The sequence below is a fragment of the Schistocerca piceifrons genome, chromosome 4 (genome assembly GCF_021461385.2).
Source record: "Schistocerca piceifrons isolate TAMUIC-IGC-003096 chromosome 4, iqSchPice1.1, whole genome shotgun sequence".
Taxonomy (NCBI): Eukaryota; Metazoa; Arthropoda; class Insecta; order Orthoptera; family Acrididae; genus Schistocerca; species Schistocerca piceifrons.
Window position 1 is genome coordinate 685,204,169 of NC_060141.1, and position 24,057 is coordinate 685,228,225.

Here is a 24,057-nt window from a genome sequence, read left to right on the forward strand (position 1 = left end):
GAAAACTTCTCATTCGACGGTGACCACCAATCATGGTACATAACACAAGAGCCAATAGACAACAGAGGTCACGTTCTCCCTCCACCTCAATAACCTATTAAAATAAAGTTCCCTCTCCTTCTTCCTTAAGTGACCAATGAATCTAACTACCTTTTTAAAATTATGACGTAATGGCATGCGCAGTGAACACTAACAATAAAATATAAAGGACACTGCATAGCTACAACGCGCCATTAGACCCAGAAGAAGGCCGCTGCAATCGTGGCCGAAACGTTAGTTTTTCTACAGCAGCAGTAGTTTTTACAGATGCTGGCCTTGCCTGCTGTTGCAAATGGCTCTGAGCACTATGGGACTTAACATCTGAGGTCATCAGTCCCCTAGAACTCAGCACTACTTAAACCTAACTAACCTAAGGACGTCACACACATCCATGCCCGCGGCAGGATTCGAACCTGCGATCGTAGCGGTCGCGCGTTTCCAGACTGCAGCGCCTAGAACCGCTCGGCCACATCGGCCGGCCCTGCTGTTGCATTTGCCCACGAAAGGCCTGTACACAACGTTCTGAAACGCTGGAAGTGTCAGTCGTGGTCAGACAGTATTTTAGGCCGCTGAGAGTCCATTACGTCGTAGCTAATTGTATTGAAGCGTGTACCAAATGTTGGTTCCCGAAGTGCGTGTGCTTCCGTAGTCAAGACAACCGAGGTGCTAGGATTTTCGACAGGCACCGTATTGAAGATTTGTACTGAGTACAAGAAAAGCGGAGAGACATCGTTCACAACGTGGAAGAACGTGTGTGCTGAATGATCGTGGCAGACGGTCGGTGAAGCACCAAAACCATTCGAAGGGATATCCTTAAACTGGGAATTGCAGCGCTAGCTGGAATGCCTAAACCACACATGAGTGATGAAAATGCCCTTAACGGAATGACGTGGTGCAAAGGCCGTACAACTTGGACAAAGGAGCAATGGAAGAAAGTTATGTGGTCGAATGTGCCTTGTTTCACACCAGTTTCAACTTCTGGACGAATTTACGTCAAGCGTACACCAGCCCAAGACTACGATGAAAACTGCTTGCTGCCAGACATGACAGGGGTTTGATGATGATTTGAGCAGCCATATCGAGGTATTCCACCAGCCTCGCGGTTGCTTTCCAAGGCTGCATTACTGTCAACAAATGTGTAGCTCTTTTGTATGATCACTTATGTTCCACACGCTACGTTTGTTCCCCAGTTCGATGATGACATGCCCCTGTTCAAACATCTCGCATTACCCACGACTGCCATTTGAAAACGAGGATGAATTGTCTCACCTCCACTGGCCACTACAGCCATTAGATCTCAATATTATTCAGCTTTCGTGGTCTGCTTTGGGGTGATGGGTGCTTAATCGCTATCCACCTTCGTTCACTACATGAACTTGCCGCTGTTTAGCAGGAAGACTGGTATAAAATTCCTCTGAAAACCCCTCACGACATTCATTCACCCATTCCGAGACGACTGCTGTTTTGAATTTCAACGACTTTCCTAAACCGTATTAAGCATGCTAATGTGCCGTGTTTCCTGTCTTCTTATAATTTTGGCCACGCCCTGTATATTAGAGCCTCTTACAAATCCTTTGAGTATAAGCACGCCATTCAGTGCACGGCTTTGGCTAAGAAGGGGTCCAGCACAGGTTCCACTGTGGTGAGTACTGACAACACGGTGCAGTCAGACATCACATTTTGGTTCCTGTATAACATTAACAAAACTCTAACTGAGTGATCGTGCTGGAAGCTAGTTATTGTCTTGATCGCAAGAAAGGAGTGTGCTATATATATTTTGTACTGTCATAGAAGAATGAGATCTCCTAAACACTACGTACATGTGTTTTGTTCGAATTATGCCACACAGGTCGTAAATATTCAACGAAGTAGCTTTTATATGACGGTAATATCTCCTGATAGAACAAGCATTACCGGCTACAAGTATAGGACGAAACCGAGTAACATTAAACATCCGTCGTAGCCTAGGTGGTATCAATAAAAAGTCAAATAAAACAATTATTTGCATCAGTCAGTCTTTTCAATTCTTCCCACGACACGTTTCGATAGTTTACGATCTCATATTCAGGTAGAACAATGACATTATGTTACATACTTGCTGGCTGGATGCAGCCGGTTGTTTTTTGTGATTTCTTTAGCTGCATCGTGCTAGCAAGGACGAGGAGATCAGTATTTAACGTCTCGTCGACAGCGTGGTCATTAGAGACTGAGCAAAAGCTCGGATTAGGGAACCATCCCGGTATTTGCCTCAAGCGATTTAGGGAAATCACTTGAAACCCGAGCGCGAGTCCAGTGTGTTAAACACTGCGCCACCTCGAACGGTAGCGAGCTAGCAAATATGTAACACAATATCATTGTTCTACCTGAAGACAAGAGTGTAAGTTATTGACATGCGTCGTGGGAAGAAACGAAAAGAGTGACTGACACAGGTAATTGTTCTACTTGAAAATCCATTGACATAAAAAATCGCAGTTCCTTGCAAAAGTCCAACAGATACGTAAGTCTATGTGTTGTCACTTCTAACGCGGCGTTTATATTGAGAAAAAAGTGTTTGTTTTTTATGTTTCCCCTCGTTCTGTGGGATGTAGTCCATCAATGCAACTAAATTAAAGGTTATTTGTTTTGTGCCATACACGTATCGCTTCTTTTCAGTTATGAATCGTTTTCAGTGGCCTGCTATATATGTTTTTGTGATACACGTGATGACTGCATTATATAATTATTCAGCTTAGTTAGCACATTATACCGTTTTCTTATTATTGCGTTAGATAAGGACTCACTGGGGCGTCACCTTCGCATGGTTAAACTAATTGATTCTACGATTCTGCTTACGATTTCATGATGTTGTTGTTCTGTATGTGTCGTCTTGGAATTGTACTTAGTTCGCATGTTTACATCTGGATGCTTGATCTTTGCAATTTTTTAACACATTTAAATAACACATCATACTTTAATTGAGCGTTTACTGTATGTAGTGTTGTCAACTGCTCTGTATGCTTTTCGTTCTTAATTAGTTTGTTGTATATGTGCATGTGTAGTGAGGTCCGCTCTGTGGAGGCAATCGCAAATAGTGTTTTTCTCTTATTCTACGTCTCTGTGGTGGGAGACTTAAGTTAATATTTTTATAGTGACGTTCTAAATCCCTGTTCGTTAATGATTTAGTGGCTAACGTGATTGTTGAATTGTTACATTGATTTTGTCATTTGTTACTTTTTTGTTGATTTCAACTGCCTTCTTTTAGGTGAAAGTTGTCCTTTAATATTGGAGACTTCTGTTTCAATTGTTCATTTTGATAATTTTCACATCCTGTTCCATCTTAGGTTTGCTCAAATTTTATTAACCGATCGGTACTAAAAGAGAAGCGAACCGCGGATGTCACAAAATCGATAGCCTCCCATTTAGAGGCATAGACGGACTTCATCTACAAGAATAAAATTTTCCTCTTGATGACAGTGACGTTCTATAATTTTATTTTTATTACTGACGTCACATTAGGAATGAAGTGATATACACTGCTATAGCAATTTTATATGACTGTTGATGATACTTTAATCGTTACTAAAGTCAGTTTTTATTGTGCTATAAAAGTTACCAAGTCTAAATCTAGGTCATTTTTACCAATATGCTGTGGGAAAATATCCTCTTCCGCTAGTTTGCTATTTGTTTCGTAGTCCTCAGCCAGCGACTTTCCAGCAGGGATATCCTCGAGTTCGTGACGTCTGTTTTCATACAGACGGAGGCATAATCGTTAGTATTAATAGTTATGGACTGAAACGAATTACAACACATGTGAAATCATTCAAAAATGCTACGGTGCCCAACGAACAATACGATGTGTTTTTCCTATGTCAAATTATCTATTTTTATTTACTGAGTTATTTATCCATGGACAGTGTATCAGGTCCAATCTTATACTATCCTCATAGTATACATATATTACCTATTCATTATGATTCACCCTTTTTAGCTGGTCTTAGAGTTAACAATCAGAAAAACTATTACACGAATAGAGGGAACAGTATAGCTAAAGCAGAAAACAGTTCGTTAACGAAAAGTCGATCAGCAAACACAGTTTACTGGCAGCTGTATTTCAGCAGAGGACACTGTCAACAATGAACGTGAAAGAATAAAAGGAAGGCAGGGAAAATGAGGAAAATGATAGAAGAAAAGTAGTCTTAGAAGAAAAGTAGTGCTACGTGGGAGAGAGCGTGACATGACTGATTGAGAAACTAAGATAGTGAGGACTGTAGCTCATAGAGAACAGGAGCATTTGTTTTACTGTTTGACACAGTGAACTGAACACGTTTGTTAAATTCGTAGGGAAGAATTACGAGGTTGCTAAAAGTAAGGGTTTCACATTATTGCTAAAGGCAACAGGCAATTACATTCTGCGCAGTGTGCCAGGTATCGTGTTCTAGAGATGGACAGCAGAAACACAGCGTGTTATTGTTTGTCTAACAAGTGAGGCCCTGTGTTGCGATTATTATGAGATGATGGGTGCATCATCCCTGACTCTAGTTTCTGTGGTACATGCAAGGTGAGGAAGCGATGAAATAGAGCACGTAGAGTAGTCACGTGACTTGCCTTGCCTCAGCTATCCTAACAACGCTGTAGCGGTCGCATGTATGTTGCTGGACCTCGAATGTGCTCCGTGATGAGAGCCAAAATGTAGTGAGTCGGATGTGCTATGACGGCTAGGGACGGGTGGAGGAGCCGTTCTTCTAGTGGTATGGACGGTGATGACTCTTCCACGTGGGCCTTGTGGGATCGGTTGTTAAGCAAGGGCTGTGGGAATTCTTCGGTGGTGATGGCGGATGCAGCAAGAAGACGGTGTGCCAGTAATCACTTCATTACTAAAACAACATACAGTAGTTACGGATGGGCGCTCTCTACCAGTAGCGTTAATCTCGCTGCCGATAATGAGGCAACACTGCGCTAAGATGCATTATGTGGTCGGCAGAGTATTGCTCAACGACAGTTTTGACTCTCCCTGTTCTGAGTCGGCAGTGGAGTGACAGGAGGCATGGCATCAAAAACGCAGTGGTGGGCTGATGACGCCGATGGCCGTCGAGCGAAAGCTGGAGTGTTTTGGGAGTATGTTGGTCACTGGTTGTAGTCGCCTGCTCGAATCTCTGGCTGGTGACTACAACGACGCCCACGAATAACGTCCCGGTAATCATTAGTTTGGCTGTCTGGACGACGACGGAGTGGAGCTTCGCTTCGTACGACGCTGCATCGATGGGACGTTCCATTTGTTATGTTGGCACAACGTGTCGCACTCTGCCATGTCGACTGTGTCGTCTGCCGGATGCCTTCGGGATGGTAATGAGAAATCCGTGTCCCGAATTTTCTTGACGTTGGAACGGTGCTGGAACAGGGCGTATGAAAGACTAGCATGGTGAAGTGCGCGGTGGGCATCACTTCCGGTAGGACTTCTTGTGTTAAATTCCAAACTACAATGCTATCTCGTGGTGGCTAGTGTCGTTACGATCCTTGAAGATTCAACAACAGCCGTGTAGAAGATCAAAGTGCTGCAGTAGGCACCCTGTCTGCGAATGTAACAATACGTGTCTGACACTCGTCGGAAAATATCGGTGGAGCAGCGAGGCAACATGAATTTCCGTATTGAGTTTTGTGTTTGCAGGCTAGAATTCGTCGAATTTAAATCAAATACCGAGAAGCAGGTTCCTGCTCACCCTTCACGATAGAAACCAAGCCCACAGACTGAAGAACATGCACGAATTTTTGCTTAGTAAATAGATCACAGTACTGGATCACCCACCATATTCGTCGACTCTGGCCCCAGCCGACGTCTCCTGGTTCCCCAAATTGAAAATGATCTTGAAAGAACACCGTTACAGTGCAGTACGATGCTGTTAAGAGAATCCAAGAAACATGTACTGCAGTACAAAATAAGACTGCACTGTTTCTAAACACATTTAAAACAATTTAAGCTGTGTGTTGATTTAGGGGAAAACTGTTTTCAATAAATACAGTTGCTCTTATGAACATAGTTCGGGAAATAGTTTTCATAGTTACAGCCCCAACGGAAATGGGACTCACTGTGCCGACGGATGCAGCAGGTACAACACCAACAAGCTTTCATCATTCATTCTAAGCTTTTACAGTTGCCACTTCTGCCTCAGGGGATTACATCTCAATTGCTGAGGCCCGATAGAACATATTGAAGTTAATAATATAAGGGGCAAACAAAATGTTTCCATTTGAAGGCATTGCTGTAGTGTGTATGCGAAGTAGTGTGACTCTGGTGCGGGTAGATCTGCACCGACATGTAGGCAAGGAATTATGTAGCATTAGTGTCTTTCTAATGTGTGATCAGTAAATGTGGCAACATGTGATCAGTAAATGTGGCAACGAGAAGTTTGGCAACGATATTACCAAATGCATCCAAACAGCACTAACGTGACGTTATTTCTTTCTTGACTGCCAATGGACAAACACTTGAACATGTCCATCGCAAAATGAATAATGTGTATGGGGCAGCATGGCTGTTGAAACCCACCACTCTGGAATTGTGCGCCAAGTTCTGTGCCGGTCATGATTCGACACAAGACGCCAGTCGATCTGGGAGGAAAGCCTTACTGAACTGGGACACATTCGTGCACCCCATGCGATTATCTCACCTTCAACATGTTAAAGAAGGCACTGACGATTCCTATCAGAAGAAATTGTACAGAAGACAGTTACGGACTTCTTCCCGCAGCATGACACGGTGTTTCAAAATGGTTCAAATGGCCCTGAGCACTATGGGACTTAACATCTGTGGTCATCAGTCCCCTAGAACTTAGAACTACTTAAACCTAACTAACCTAAGGACATCACACACATCCAAGCCCGAGGCAGGATTCGAACCTGCGACCGTAGCAGTCCCGCAGTTCCGGACTGAGCGCCTGAACCGCTAGACCACCGCGGCCGGCTGACACGGTGTTTTACCAAAGGTTTGGTTCAAATGGCTCTGAGCACTATGGGACTTAACTTCTGAGGTCATCAGTCCCCTAGAACGTAGAACTACTTAAACCAAACTAACCTAAGGACATCACAGACATCCAAGCACGAGGCACGCGTCCAGACTGTAGCGCCTAGAACTACTCGGCCACCGCGGCCGGCACGAAAGGTTCATCTTCAACCTGGTGCACTGGTGCCACGATTGGCTCAATGCTCACCGCAATTTTGACTGATTGGCAAACCGATTCTGGACTGTACGGCCTTCGAACGAAAACTTTTAGATGGCCCCTTATACAAATATTAGCACATGTTAGATAATACTTACTCAAACGAAGTAATGCACTCTCTTAGATTTTGCCTGCACAATTGTCCTAAAATCTCTAGCTGTTTGAATAGCTTGTCTGGATGGAACTGTTATACCTAGAAAACTGGAAAACGTTTTTTAAGGCTGCCGGAATTTTTCTCTCTCCGGAATTCGTAAATCAATGCCACGGCCTGGGGGCCAGCCCGAAATCTTCACGGTCGGCGGGAAGCGGTCGGCGCTTTCGCTTTGACGACGCCATACGTCGCGCATGCCCGGCGCCGGTCTGTATCTCCTTGTATCCCACCGCACCCTCCATCCTCCTCTCTCGCTTTTGTTCTCCGTTCCCTCCCCCCATTCCACCACCCGGCCCGGAACGTCTTCCGCTGTCGACTCTCCCCTTCTCCCTTCCTATTTTGTTTTATAGCCTGTTGGCGAATTTTGCCGGCGGGAAGATCGGAGCGAGTTCATAAAATTTCATACTATCTGGCGCGGCGCGGCGGAGCTGTCTGGTTATTGGTTGCGAGCTATTGTTCTGCGCGGCGTCACCTACGCTTATCTAGCGGGCCTCCTCTGCCCCCCGCCCCACCCCCTCCCTCACAAGCCGCCTACGCCACCCCTGCTTTTCGATTCAGCCGCCGTCAAATAACTCGACGCGGCTGCTAGGGGCTTATCTGCCGTCCCGTCGTCCCCGAGACCACTTCCAGGTGCCCTCGGCTCCTCAGATCCTCATGGTGACCCGCGAACGACGGCTGTGAAAGCAGAGTGTCCCTGCCGTAGATTATTCACCCCTGAGCTGGTGGCGTATTCTTTCTAACAAGAGTAATATTCAAAGTAGACAGAAACTGCCATATTTGTAATGGGACAGTAACTCTATTCTAATGGTAAAATGTTTAAATTTCGACTGACACCATATAATGCATATTCCATACATCTCTCCTACAACATAAACCAATGTAGAATAAAAGTTATAAGACAGTAACAGTCTAGGATAGCATTTTACTTTTTAAAATTTATACCGGGTGATCAAAAAGTCAGTATAAATTTGAGAACTTAATAAACCGCGGAATAATGTAAATAGAGGACTAATGTAAATATAGGTAAAAATTGAGACACATGGAATGGCATGGGGTTTTATTAGAACCACCCCATGTTGCTAGACGCGTCTAAGATCTCTTGTGCGGTAGCGTTCTCGCTTCCCACGCCCGGGTTCCCGGGTTCGATTCCCGGCGGGGTCAGGGATTTTCTCTGCCTCGTGATGGCTGGGTGTTGTGTGATGTCCTTAGGTTAGTTAGGTTTAAGTAGTTCTAAGTTCTAGGGGACTGATGACCATAGATGTTAAGTCCCATAGTGCTCAGAGCCATTTGAACCATTTTTTAAGATCTCTTGCGTGCGTCGTTTGGTGGTGATCGTGTGCTCAGCCGCCTTTTTCGTCATGCTTGGCCTCCCAGGTCCACAGACCCCAGTCTGTGCGATTATTGGCTTTTGGGTTACCTGAAGTCGCAAGTGTATCGTGATCGACCGACATCTCTAGCGACGCTGAAAGACAACATCCGACGCCAATGCCTCATCATAACTCCGGACATGCTTCACAGTGCTGTTCACAACATTATTCCTCGACTACAGCTATTGTTGAGGTATGATGGTGAACATATTGAGCATTTCCTGTAAAGAACATCATCTTTGCTTTGTCTTACTTTGTTATTCTAATTATTGCTATTCTGATCAGATGAAGCGCCATCTGTCGGACATTTTTTGAACTTTTGTATTTTTTTTTTGGTTCTAATAAAACACCATATCATTCCAAGCATGTGTGTCAATTTGTACCTCTCTATCTAGATTATTCCGTGATTTATTCAGTTTTCAAATTTATACTGACTTTGTGATCACCCGGTACTTTATTAATCGGATGAATGGTTTCGTTCGTAGTACGATTATCATCAGACTGCTTCTCGCCACTTTCTCTAGCCGTCTTTACGAAGTTTTACTGGTCTGATGACGATCGTACTACGACCGAAACCGATCGTCCGATTAATAAATTTAAAATTTGGAAAACTTATATGCGATCCTATACTATTTCTGTCAGAAGATTTTTACTCTATTTTTGTAATAGTGTGTCCCATAAACAACGTTTCAAAATGTACATAAACGAATATTCCTACTTTCTGAACTTGTCTACACATATTCTACTTTGAGAGGGAATTCTAATGAAGAAAATGCATTATTTATAGACTACTATTAAAAGAGACACAGGCTGATGGTAGTTTGCAACGTAAGTAACCAATACTGAAGAATTTCGTTAGCTAAGCCTTAACTGGAAGCGCGGATCCTCTAAAGCGCCCATTATAGGCCTCGCCTTTCCCCACACCCCCAGACAAGTGATGGTTCTTCACAGGAAGACTTTCACCTGTGTTTTAATGGGAAGACTCCCACCTGCATTTTAACCTAAGAAGTTAACGTCCAATTCCTGACCAATCTCGCCAAAAGACGATGCCTGTTTGGCCCAAGCCGAACGCCTTTCTTACTTCATGTGTATCGACAGTATCCCTGCTTCAACAGACATATTCGAAAATTAGGAACGTTCATTCCCAGTCACTTTCCAGTAGTTGACTTATTAGACCGATGCAAAACATTTCATCCGTGTCTTCAACGGCAGAGACACGACTAGAGCTACACTGAACCAATGTCAGTACTCTGATGTCTGTGTTTGATGGTAATTTACCTCTGCAGTGCGTGTGATAGCTCATCTGATTCTCTAACTGTTCTGACCTTTGTGTGCTATCATCGTCGTAAACATGTAAATGTCATTCTAAAAGTATCTTCAATGAATAACCGATACAGCCAATCGTTTGCGAAACATTTATTGTAATAATCCTTGACCAGGGTATCTCCTGCAGAAAGAATAAAGTCAACTATAACGTTTTAAACATATTAAAAAATAAACATGTAGAACAACCAGTACATTACCACAATGTACTGAAGTACGTGGAATAAAATGTTACTTAGTAGCTTACAGTACGTTAAAAATAGGTTCATACATAATGAACTGCAACATACAAGTCAAATAGCAGAAATCATAGTTTATGTCCTCCAATAAAACAGGAAGAATTATTCCACAATCACAGCTAATTATAAGAACCGACATAATATTAAGCGTGCAGCAACTAGTTACGATGTCTAGTAACGAAGCGTGCACCACGACCCCTGCAGAGCTCTAGTGGCATCAAAAACGCTCAACTGTATGACATAGGTAAGACAAGCGGTACTATATAAGTATAATATATGCTTAATTCGTTTAAACAGAACAACCTGTATGGTGTAAAAGATATAAAATATTTTTTTTTAAAGGAAGACTGTGACAATACGCAGTGGATACGCAACGAATAAATTGGTTACTAACAAAAATATATGCTGATGAAAAATAATAAAGACTGTTCTACAGCAGGACTTTAATAATACATTACAGTATGCAAAAAGAAAACTATCCTTTATGGAAAGTTTGCAGAGCAATAACACAGTGCCATCTAGCGCGCGTCCGGCCGTCCTGATTTACGTTTTCCGTGATTTCCCTAAATCGCTCTAGGCAAATGCCGGGATGGTTCCTTTCAAAGGGCACGGCCGAATTCCTTCCCCATTCTTCCCTAATCTGATGAGACCGATGACCTCACTGTTTGGTCTTCTCCCCAAAACAACCCAACCCACCTAGCGTGTTATCGGATGGTAATAAAGGCCTGATAAGTAAATGGAAAAACAACTTTTCTGAAATAGAAGTGAAATCAACATCATGCATAGCAAACGACGGCTTAAAAGCGGTAAAGAACCTTTCGTTTCTCAACTGAAGTTGCTCGTTTACAATGAGGCCATCTTTACAATCGTACGTCTAAATATCTCAAGTTCTTCAAATACATCAAGATTCCACCCTGCCTTCTCTCTTTGTACGATCGTCATTTTGTCTGCTGCTTGTGGTTGTGCCTCGACATTAATAAATGCTCTACGAAAATGGACTTATGAACATTGGTACCCTTATTTCCTAACTGGAGTTGCCTGTGCCTTATGTTAAAGGTCCTAAGTGTCTCTGAGATATAAAACGCTGACCATGTACTGAAAGCAGATTTGTAAGCCACTGGCTGTGAAAGTTTATTTTCGGTTGCTGCTGTCAGCTATGTTTAGAATTGTGAGAATCTCCAAGTAGATACTCTAAAGAATTTCACTCCAGAACTGCCGCTGTCCACTGAAGCGAGTCCACGAACGATGGTCAACACACCTTAAACGTTTCGTGCTCAGTCTCATCACATGTAAACTGTTGTACACCGTAATGACCAAGATCGAGACAACAAAAACTTTTTAACAACATACATTATACTTTTTCCTATCACCTTGAGTGCATTCAGACTTCTTTTATTCACATGTGTGGTTTCAGTTAGAGCTGTCGTTTCTCTTTACTCAGTGAGAATGTGATCCCTCCATGAGTACGCAGTGCCTTCTGAAGAATGCTTATGGTAAGGCGAAACATATGTGAGTTCTCTTATATCCTCGACTTCACTTACGCATATATATTGATTTGTCTGAGAAATAACCAATAACTGACAACAGGCGCATATGGAAACTAACAGACAACGGTCCATTAGTTATTCCCGAATCAGCACTGAAATTTAATTGTAAAACTGATATGTCTGTCAAATAAAGGCAGCCGAAACATACCTTCGTTTGTAGCTATACATAAAAAAATTAATTGATTTTAAATAGAGTGCAAGGTCCTGCAACCCACCATTTTGACGTGCTGCGGCCCTCTGGTCTGTGTTTACTCCAAAATGACTGGAGTGAAACTGTTTAAGTCAGTACGATTCCATTTTTGAGAAACTCTTTTTCGAAAGTCATTATGTAGGATTCGTCACAGACATTATCTGTTGGTACAAGTCTCATGCACAACCTTAACCATTGTGATATATCAAATAATTAAATTTTCGGTCCGTTGCACGTGTATTTGAGTAGTGAAGTTCATGTTACAAGGAGCATCAGTCAAGCGGTGTAAGGCATTCGCTCAGACCAAAGTCAGTTTCCGCATTCGAGCTTTCGAAGTGTACGGTTTACAGTTTTTTTTATTCATTCTTAAGACGATGAAAGCTGTCATGTAATATTTATATGCCGTTATACCTAAAACAGTTTTCACTACCGACAGCATAGTTCCTATCAACTTAGCTGACCCATGTTTATCCTCGCTTTTATATTTCTTCTGACTTTGTTCTTTGCATAATATATCCTTTTTTAAGCAACGAGACCGTGAGCACGCCACCACAAATGATACGCTGCTGGTGACGATAGCTATCAAACTGGTTTATGTTTAGAATGATAATTCGCTATGGTGTCAGTTTCAACATGTTTCATGATCACGATAACATCGTGTCAAACTTTTAGAGTGACAATTCGTTATGTAGAAGGGTCCGGCCCTTTCTGGAGTCAGCTCAATGATGCCATTATCTACGTGTTTTGATGAGGAAAATTCAGGAATGACAAAAAATAGTATTCGTATGTTTGCTTTTAAAGTCCTGTGTCATATATTTACATTCATGGCATACTCTACACATTTTAAGTAATGGGTAATGCAATATGGTGGCTTAAATCAGTTTAATCCTAGTAAGTATTCATGTTTGCAGAGTAAAATTTTCACTTTCCAGCGGAGTGTGCGCTGATTTTGAAACTTCCTGGCAGATCAAAACTGTGTGTCGGACCGAGGCTCGATCTCGGGACCTCTGCCTTTCGCAGACATGTGCTCTACCAACTGAGCTACTCAAGCACGACTCACGACCCGACCTCATAATTTTACTTCCGCCAGTACCTCGTCTCCTACTTCTGTGAAGTTTAGAAGCTGGGAGACGAGGTAGAGGTGGAAGTAAAATTGTGAGGACGGGTCGTGAGTCGAGTCTGGGTAGCTCAGGTGGTAAAGCACTTGCCCGCGAAGGGGTAGCAATTTCGAGTCTCGGTCCGACACACAGTTTTGATCTGCCAGGAAGTTTCAAGTATTCATGTTATTTTGCTCTTCTTTCGAAGGAACTGTTAACATTTCCTGTATACTACGTGTAATTATTTGTATATTTGGATAGCATCCGTGAAGACCGAAACCGGTAGATGGTTGAGTGTAAAATAAAAACAGCTCATGTTTCAAACGTGCATTTTATACGAACTACAAGCTAATGATTTTTCACGTAGTTGGACTAACAAAAACACTTACGCACATGCTTACGAATTCATCGATCACACGTCATAGTGGAACCACTCACAATGTAGCTAAAGTCGATTGCCGAACTCGTGATACAAAATAAACAAGGAACACACACGTCAGCCAAACTCACTACAAACCCACTCTGACCACAGCTTGTCGGTGTTCGTCGCAGGAAACGAAACCTAACCTGCTGCTGATAGAACCTGACCGAACCTAGCCAATACCTTCACATTTCATAAGTAAGTAACCAATCCATGGGAGAACGGAGAAAACAATAAAAAAAAACACATCCACTTCAACGGACATATTGCATAGCGTCTAACTCCGCGCAGGTTTTGTTGCACATGACTGAACTCACAACACAAAAGGTGCAGCCGCTATTAGGGAAATCGATTGCAGGATTTCAGTCGGATTGCTCGGCTCAACTGACACTATCAAGCATAGCGAATGATCTTTCGAGGATCAAACGCCCAAGCTTTCGCATGCTTAGCAAACATAATTATCCAGTTAGAAAAAGCAAATCGTGCTGGAAACCTTACAAAGCGATCCTAAACGATCTCTCTAGAAATGGTGCCTAAACCTGCCGGCAAAACACATGCTCTCTGGCACAAAACATGCGAATAACAAATACTAATAACTGTTCCCACACGCGGCTCATACATCAGTCAAACACACCACTTAGTCCTAATCACTAACCACGCGTTGATTGCCCAACCGCTCACAATGGAGTCAACTTATTTCATAGCTCGTGATTCACAAACGATTTGGAACACAAAAACACTCTACACTGACCGCGAAGCCACGAAGACATCAGCTTCCCAGTCGCTAGAAGAAACAACTGTTACTACAGCTGGTGGGTAGACGGTAGAACATCTGGACAAAATACTTGAAGAACTTCAGTTATTCCAGAGAATATTAAACAATAAGCACTCCGCCATATTGCTCATGACGGCGCGATGGAAAGCCTGTCACATCAACATCTAAACACATGACTTCACGCTCTGCGCTACAATGTTGGAAACCAATCACCACAACTGCTACAGGCAGCCCATACTGAATGCTAGTTCCACACTCCTGCAGATAACATGAGAAAAGCATGCCTTTCTGGCAGCAGCAAAAGCCAGATCGTAAAAACAGCCACCAGTGAACATCACTTTGATCGCGTCTAGGCCGGTGAGTTGAAGGATTTTTAAAATCCGCACAAGGCACAACCCTGTTATAAATACGACTTAGTAATTTCGCGGAGTACGCTGTCGAGAAAAACACGAGTAAAGACGAAGGAGAGATGAAATCCTAACGCTTCTTCCGAATGGACAGCTACTGCGGAACCCACCCCGGCCCGTTCTGCTCCCCGCGTGCCATTTTGAAGCACAGCAGCGATTTCCTGAAATGGGCAGAGAGGCAGGAGACGTCGTGGGGAGCGGACCGACCCACCCACAAGACAACGCCACACGAATAGTAATTCACGAACAGCGTATGCGGGAACACAGATGTGAGCAGTTACTCTATCTCCGAGGGGCTGCCAGCGAGATCACATATGCATCGGATCACACACGAATTCCGTCTTTCTGGTTTTCCCCTGCCTCCCTACCTCAGACCCCAAATTGCTCTCGCGCTTATGGCCGGCTCCAGGAATATAGTTGTCATAAACGTAAGGTCCCACGAAAACCTTCGAGAACGATGAGTGATCAGTTTTTCACCCTCGTATGTCGTATCTCTCTTATTCACCTGGCCCTTCGAGGCAGCAAGCAATGGCTGGCCGACGGATAAACGAAGTTTTCTACATCTCTTTTGCACTTGAAAGTTTTCAGGCGCTTATCATCTCTGAGGCGGGAAAAGAGCGCGTTTCTCAACTACAGTGCACAAAGTAACAAACGGTCACTCCGCATCTGTCCTTCTGAGTAGTTGATGTCAGCTATTGAAATTGGACCCACCACTTCTCCAAGATTGTCTCGGAAGGCAGAAAGGCCTCCGTACTTACTTCCTTACAAAGAAAGCCACTTGGTAGTATCTGAGATCCACCCAGGTTCTTCGCACGGTAGTCAAAGATGCTCCCCGTTCAGATAACAAAAATCGGATAGTTATTAATGCAAATATGCTAGATTATGTGTAAAATGTCCGATAAAATGTGCTCAGCACCCAGAAGGGGTGGAGGAAACCCAATGAAACTTCATGGGTTCAAAGGGTATTGACGTTATTTCTGTGATTACAAAATCATCTCAAATACAGAAACATTTTGGCAGTATGAGACCACTTACCAGTATGATGTAGCACCTCTCCTGGCTCCCTTAGCTATCGCTTTTCTGGTTCAGTCACCATAACTAATGTTTGCGCATTCCTTCCATGTTGCATTGCAAGACGCAGTCGTTTGCTACTCGGTCTGAAGTCTCCTACAGAGCAGCTGCCGCTCGTCGAATAGGCAGGTACTAAAACGCTTCTATACTCGTATGGAGAAGCGTTCCTCCGCTATCTGTGAGCTACGGTCTAGAAGAGATGGACAAGGGTATGTTTTTATACGTTGGATCTGCATCTATATCTGTGCCTTTCCGAGACCTGTTTTTCGTTTCTTTGTTAGTTAGTTTATTTTATCTGGCCTCCAAAGTTTATACTCTGTTCATCCATCGAGAACGCGTGTTTACGCATAGTACATAAATATACAGGGTGACACAGAATAACGGGGATGTTTGAAATGGGTAGTGGCAGCCATAGGCAGGTGACAGCATTGCGAGTTCGTGACAGCGAGTAAACAGTCCGCCATTTCAGTAAACAAGAATCAGTGGAACGGACAACAGCGTGCGTTAGCCATAATAATGTTTCATAAAAACAGATAGAGTTTCGACGTTTTAATAATTTAGGACGTCATCATGTCATTCCGTCGAAACACGAGATAAACTGTTGGATTATTAACTTTGATGATACTGGATCTGCCCTCAAGAAGAAACCAACAGGACGACCAAGAAGCGTTGTTTCTTCATCGAATATTGGTGCTGTACGCGAGTCTGTCTTACGGAGCCCAATACGAAAGCAAGCAGCAGTGGTTAGAACGTCCCGGTAGAGTGTTCGCAGAATTCTTCATCTTGGTGTAAAATTTCAGCTGTACAAAGTACAGATGGAGAAACAGTTCAAGGACAGCGATTACATTAGGATTCTGTCAGCAAATGATAACAAAAATAAACAATGACGATGAATTTCTAAACAAGTTGAGGATGTCAGATAAGGCACTTTCTCGTCTCACAGGTTATGTGAATAAACGGAACTACCGTTACAGGGCAAACACAAATCCTAATGACGTTCATGAGCGCTCTTTACACGCTAGTAAAGTGACAGTATGGTGTGGTGTTTCATCACATGGGATTATCGGACCGTATTTTTTCGCAAATGAACAGGGAAACACAATAAATGTGCACTGAACAACTTTCCAAACGTTTAAGAAGCCTGGTTTCAACACAACGGAACGTCGTCACACACTGCACGGCAATCAATGGCACATGTCCGAGAATTGTTTGGTAACAGTGCGATCTCACGATTCGTTAACATTTCCTGGCCCCCTAGCTCCCCAAATTTATCCGTTTGTGATTTTTTCTTGTGGGTCTACCTCAAGAGCAAAGTCTACACGACTAGACGAAGAACCCTGGATGAGTTAGAGCAGAGAATTCGGGATGCAATTCACAGTATCCCAGCTGAGATGTTTCAGCGGTAAATGAGGAATCTCAACAGCACATTTCATGAATGTATTGGTACAGGAGGACGCCATCTAAAGGACGTAACTTCTAAAAACTGATAAATGCCATCAATGTTTCAATTAGTAAGAATGGAATTTCTTTCCTTCATCACTTCTGGTTTTACTGTGTTGTGGAAATGTGGGCGTTTTTCTGTGTCACCAAGTAATACGTAAATCTACAGAGGGGTCCAAAAAAATGTATCCACTGTTTAAAAGTCCATAACTGGAAAATTAATTGACGGAGATGTCTCATCTTTGGTAGGTAATAGTTTGTAGTTCCGGCAATCGCCACACAAGCGTTGTATTGCGTTGTTTTGTTTTGCCAGATGACAGTCGCCAGATTGCCAGTGTTTTGTTCTTAGTTGCACCTAGTTATTCGAGTGAACATGGCTGGCGCAGGTCTTACATTTGATGAAAGGAAGTCAGTTTTGAAGAGGTATTTTAAGTATGAAAACATTAATGAGGCTCAACGGCGGTGGCGAAATGAGTATCAAACAGAGCCACCGACACGTTTAACGATTCGACGCATTCGAGGCAAATTTGAAGCCGAAGGCTGTGTTAAAGATGTACACAAACAACGATCTGAACGACCTGTAACAGTAACAAGTCCAGCAAACTCCCGTCGTGTGTTACAACAATTCACTCGCTCACCACAAAAGTCTGTGAGACAGTGTGCCCATGAAACTGGAGTGAGTCGCTCAATGTTGTTTGTTGTAGTGGTCTTCAGTCCTGAGACTGGTTTGATGCAGCTCTCCATGCTACTCTATCCTGTGTAAGCTTCTTCATCTCCCAGTACCTGCTGCAACCTACATCCTTCTGAATCTGCTTAGTGTATTGATCTCTTGGACTCCCTCTACGATTTTTACCCTCCACGCTGCCCTCCAATGCTAAATTTGTGATCCCTTGATGCCTCAAAACATGTCCTACCAACCGATCCCTTCTTCTACTCAAGTTGTGCCACAAACTTCTCTTCTCCCCAATCCTATTCAATACCTCCTCATTAGTTAAGTGATCTACCCACCTTATCTTCAGCATTCTTCTGTAGCACCACATTTCGAAAGCTTCTATTATCTTCTTGTCCAAACTGGTTATCGTCCATGTTTCACTTCCATACATGGCTACACTAAATACAAATACTTTCAGAAACGACTTCCTGACACTTAAATCTATACTCAATGTTAACAAATTTCTCTTCTTCAGAAACGATTTCCTTGCAATTGCCAGTCTACATTTTAAATCCTCTCTACTTCGACCATCAACAGTTATTTTACTCCCCAAATAGCAAAACTCCTTTACTACTTTAAGTGTCTCATTTCCTAATCTAATCCCCTCAGCATCACCCGATTTAATTTGACTACATTCCATTATCCTCGTTTTGCATTTGTTGATGTTCATCTTATATAATCCTTTCAAGACACCGTCCATTCCGTTCAACTGCTCTTCCAAGTCCTTGCTGTCTCTGACAGAATTACAATGTCATCGGCGAACCTCAAAGTTTTTACTTCTTCTCCATGAATTTTAATACCTACTCCGAATTTTTCTTTTGTTTCCTTTACTGCTTGCTCAATATACAGATTGAATAACATCGGGGAGAGGCTACAACACTGTCTCACTCCTTTCCCAACCACTGCTTCCCTTTCATGCCCCTCGACTCTTATAACTGCTATCTGGTTTCTGTACAAATTGTAAATAGCCTTTCGCTCCCTGTATTTTACCCCTGCCACCTTCAGAATTTGAAAGAGAGTATTCCAGTTAACGTTGTCAAAAGCTTTCTCTAAGTCTACAAATGCTAGAAACGTAGGTTTGCCTTTTCTTAATCTTTCTTCTAAGATAAGTCGTAAGGTTAGTATTGCCTCACGTGTTCCAACATTTCTACGGAATCCAAACTGATCTTCCCCGAGGTCCGCTTCTACCAGCTTTTTCATTTGTCTGTAAAGAATTCCCGTTAGTATTTTGCAGCTGTGACTTATTAAACTGATAGTTCGGTAATTTTCACATCTGTCAACAGCTGCTTTCTTTGGGATTGGAATTATTATATTCTTCTTGAAGTCTGTGGGTATTTCGCCTGTCTCATACATCTTGCTCACCAGATGGTAGAGTTTTGTCATGACTGGCTCTCCCAAGGCCATCAGTAGTTCTAATGGAATTTTGTCTACTCCCGGGGCCTTGTTTCGACTCAGGTCTTTCAGTGCTCTGTCAAACTCTTCACGCAGTATCTTATCTCCCATTTCTTCTTCATATACATCCTCTTCCATTTCCATAATATTGTCCTCAAGTACATCGCTCTTGTATAAACCCTCTATATACTTCTTCCACCTTTCTGCCTTCCCTCCTTTTTTTGGAACTGGGTTGCCATCTGAGCTCTTGATATTCATACAAGTGGTTCTCTTCTCTCCAAAGGTCTCTTTAATTTTCCTGTAGGCAGTATCTATCTTAGCCCTAGTGATACAAGCCTCTACATCCTTACATTTGTCCTCTAGCCATCCCTGCTTAGCCATTTTGCACTTCCTGTCAATTCATTTTTTAGACGTTTGTATTCCTTTTTGCCTGCTTCATTTACTGCATTTTTATATTTTCTCCTTTCATCAATTAAATTCAATATTTCTTTGCTTACCCAAGGATTTCTATTAGCCCTCGTCCTTTTACCAACTTGATCCTCTGCTGCCTTCACTACTTCATCCCTCAGAGCTACCCATTCTTCTCCTACTGTATTTCTTTCCCCCATTCCTGTCAATTGTTCCCTTATGCTCTCCCTGAAACTCTCTACAACCTCTGGTTCTTTCAGTTTATCCAGGTCCCGTCTCCTTAAATTCCCGCCTTTTTGCAGTTTCTTCAGTTTCAATCTGCAGTTCATAACCAATAGATTGTGGTCATAATCCACATCTGCCCCTGGAAATGTCTTACAATTTAAAACCTGGTTCCTAAATCCCTGTCTTACCATTATATAATCTATCTGAAACTTGTCAGTATCTCCAGGATTCTTCCAGGTATACAACCTTCTTTCATGATTCTTGAACCAAGTGTTAGCTATGATTAAGTTATGCTCTGTGCAAAATTCTACAAGGCGGCTTCCTCTTTCATTTCTTCCCCCCAATCCATATTCACCTACTATGTTTCCTTCTCTCCCTTTTCCTACTGACGAATTCCAGTCACCCATCACTATTAAATTTTCGTCTCCTTTCACTACCTGAATAATTTCTTTTATCTCGTCATACATTTCATCAATTTCTTCATCATCTGCAGAGCTAGTTAGCATATAAACTTGTACTACTGTAGTAGGCATGGGCTTTGTGTCTATCTTGGCCACAATAATGCGTTCACTATGCTGTTTGTAGTAGCTAACCCGCACTCCTATTTTTTTATTCATTATTAAACCTACTCCTGCATTACCCCTATTTGATTTTGTATTTATAACCCTGTAATCACCTGACCAAAAGTCTTGTTCCTCCTGCCACCGAACTTCACTAATTCCCACTATATCTAACTTTAACCTATCCATTTCCCTTTTTAAATTTTCTAACCTACCTGCCCGATTAAGGGATCTGACATTAGACGCTCCGATCCGTAGAATGCCAGTTTTCTTTCTCCTGATAACGACGTCCTCTTGAGTAGTCCCCGCCCGGAGATCCGAATGGGGGACTATTTTACCTCCGGAATATTTTACCCAAGAGGACGCCATCATCATTTAATCATACAGTAAAGCTGCATGTCCTCGGGAAAAATTACGGCTGTAGTTTCCCCTTGCTTTCAGCCGTTCGCAGTACCAGCACAGCAAGGCCGTTTTGGTAAATTTATAAGGCCAGATCAGTCAATCATCCAGACTGTTGCCCCTGCAACTACTGAAAAGGCTGCTGCCCCTCTTCAGGAACCACATGTTTGTCTGGCCTCTCAACAGATATCCCTCCGTTGTGGTTGCACCTACGGTACGGCCATCTGTATCGCTGAGGCACGCAAGCCTCCCCACCAACGGCAAGGTCCATGGCTCAAGTGTTCGACGAATTTTGAAGACAGCAAAGTGGAAGTGCTACATCCCACGACTGCTACACGCAATGAACGAGGACGACGTAGATCGTAGAATGGAGAACTGCGAGTGGTTTACTAACATGGAGCGCAACGATGAAGAGTTTGCAGAGATGATTGTGTGGTCTGATGAGGCACAGTTCGAACTCAATGGTACAGTAAATCGCCGCAGTTGCATCTACTGGGCCGCCGAAAATCCGAACGTCCATGTAGACAAAGCCGTGAATTTGGCAGGAGTAAATGTGTCGTGTGGGTTGTCTTGCCGGAGCTTGATTGGGCCATTCTTCTTTGACGGCACAGTTACCAGTGAGGTGTACCTACAGAAGCTTCAGACATCCATTTTACCTGCCATCCGAGACTTCTATGGGGAGGGAAGTGTTTACTTTCAACAAGATGGTGCCCCAGCCCACTACCAAAATCGTGTTAGGGCGTATCTCGACGAAAATCTGCCAGGAAGATGAATAGGCCGTAGAGGTGCTGTGGAGTATCCACCACGTTCCCCAGACCTAACTTCTCTGGAATTTTACCTGTGGGGAACACTAAAGGACGTCGTTTATCGACCAAAGCCACGCACATTGGATGTACTTCGAGAATCCATCGTACATTCATGTGCAAATATCCAACGTTGCAGTCAGTAGTTCGTGCTACAGTTCGGCTGCATCGTTTGTGTGTGGATGTTAATGGTGACCATTTCGAACAACTACAGCGATATCTTTAAGTTGGACTTAAGCTACACTTTCACCAAAAATGAGACAACTCCGTCACTTAGTTTGCAAGTTATGGACTTTTTTTGGACCCCTCTGTATACTGACAGGCTTGCAATCTAAAGCCACTAATTTTTTCCCACAAAAATTTTTAATAAATATAGTCATAAGTAACTTCCACATATTTATGTTATCAATTGACACAAGTACATAAATAAATATATATTATAGCAGTAAGTGTACCATGTGCGTACCGCTAAAACTCGGAAACAAGTCCCGGTACGATCAAAGGAATTATGTGGTGCGGTAGCCCTCTATCTCCCCTCCATGAAGAAGATTCCCGTTTTCAAATGAAGGGCATGCTTTCGAAGATATAAGGACTGGGAAGTTTCTCCCTCTATTCCAGAACATTCTAGAGTATTCGAGAGCGTTCCGAAACGTCCCAGAATATTTCGGAATGTTCCACAATGATCTGGGAGGTTCTGGCATGTACTCGAATAGTCTGGAACAATCGGAAAGACTGCAGAATGTTCGCGAACATCCCGGAATACAACACTCTCCAATGCTGTGGAATGTTTTGGAACATGGTGGACCATTCGAAGCCTTTTTTGTATGTTCTGGATTTTGTCACTGATGGAGCTACCCATTGGTAGAGGTATGCAAATCAAGGCCTCAGTTCCTTTTGAGTGACGAAGGGAGGAACCGAAAAAGCAGTACGGTGAGTGCATAAAAACAAACGGTGTGAGTAGTCAAAGTGATACAGTGACTGAATATAAATACAAAATAAAATGTGAAAATTGTGTAAAGTGTACTTAGTGTATGTTTTAGTAAAAATTTGACTTGATTTATGTTTTAGACAGCGCCCAAACGTAAAAGAGGAGGTGATCTTCCCAGCAAAACGGGGAAAACAAAAAGAACAGTAAAAAAAAAAAAGAAAGAGATGAAGAGCGTGAAGCACGTTTTCGTTGGCATCGAACGAGAATGAGCACCGCGAGAAGCAGAGAAACTGCCAGAGCGAAGCCGGGTACCATCCTAGTTTAATAATAAGTGGCGATAAATGATTTTGTAGTTGCTTGGAAATCAAAATATTGTAACACACCAGATAGGAGACTAAACAGTATGAGAACAGCCTTTATTCTCCTTCACACCTGGATAGTCGATAGCTTTACAGACCCTCTTCCGAGACGCAGGGAGGCCAGTCGGCCCCAGGTCGAATGCGCCCAGCGAATTAACGACGGTAGCAAGTGTTCCAACCAGCCTGGACGTGGTTTGCAGGTGGTTTACTATGTCCAACCAAGTGAAATGCACACTGCGCAAACATTTCGAGAACTTTCTCACATTTGCTCGTGAGACACGGGAACAGATGAGGTACGTACAGACACGCTGTGGCATCAAAAAGTGCATCGGGCCGCCAAATAACATTATCATTCCAATAACCAGTATATTATGCTGACACCGACGCCGTACCGAGCGAGGTGGCGCAGTGGTTAGACACTGGACTCGCATTCGGGGGGACGACGGTTCAATCCCGCGTCCGGCCATCCTGATTTAGGTTTTCCGTGATTTCCCTAAATCGCTCCAGGCAAATGCCGGTATGGTTCCTCTGAAAGGGCACGGCCGACTTCCTTCCCCATCCTTCCCTAATCCGATGAGACCGATGACCTCGCTGTCTGGTCTGCTTCTCCAAACAACCAACCAACCAACCAACCGACGCCGTAGGGTCGAAGGAAAGTAGAAAGAAGAAGAGATGAGGAAGGAGTTTTTATTCACCTTTATGGAGGACGCTCTGGTCCATGGAGCTTCAGGTCTTCTTCAAGAAATGCGTATCGTAAATGTAGGCAAGCATCCCAGGATGTAAACCTATCAAGGAAGAAACTCTAAACACACCAGTCTTTGGAGGGAAGGCCCGAGCTGAAAACTTATAAGGTACGGTTTGCATACAGAAAGGAAGCACAGAAATCGAACGAGAAAATAATGGGTGTAAGATAAAGTTCAAAGAATTACACGGTTGAGTAATGCAGTCGAGAGCAGACCAAAAGTAAAGAAGAGGAATAAGGTATTTTTTCTGAGATATTTCAGTTTCGTC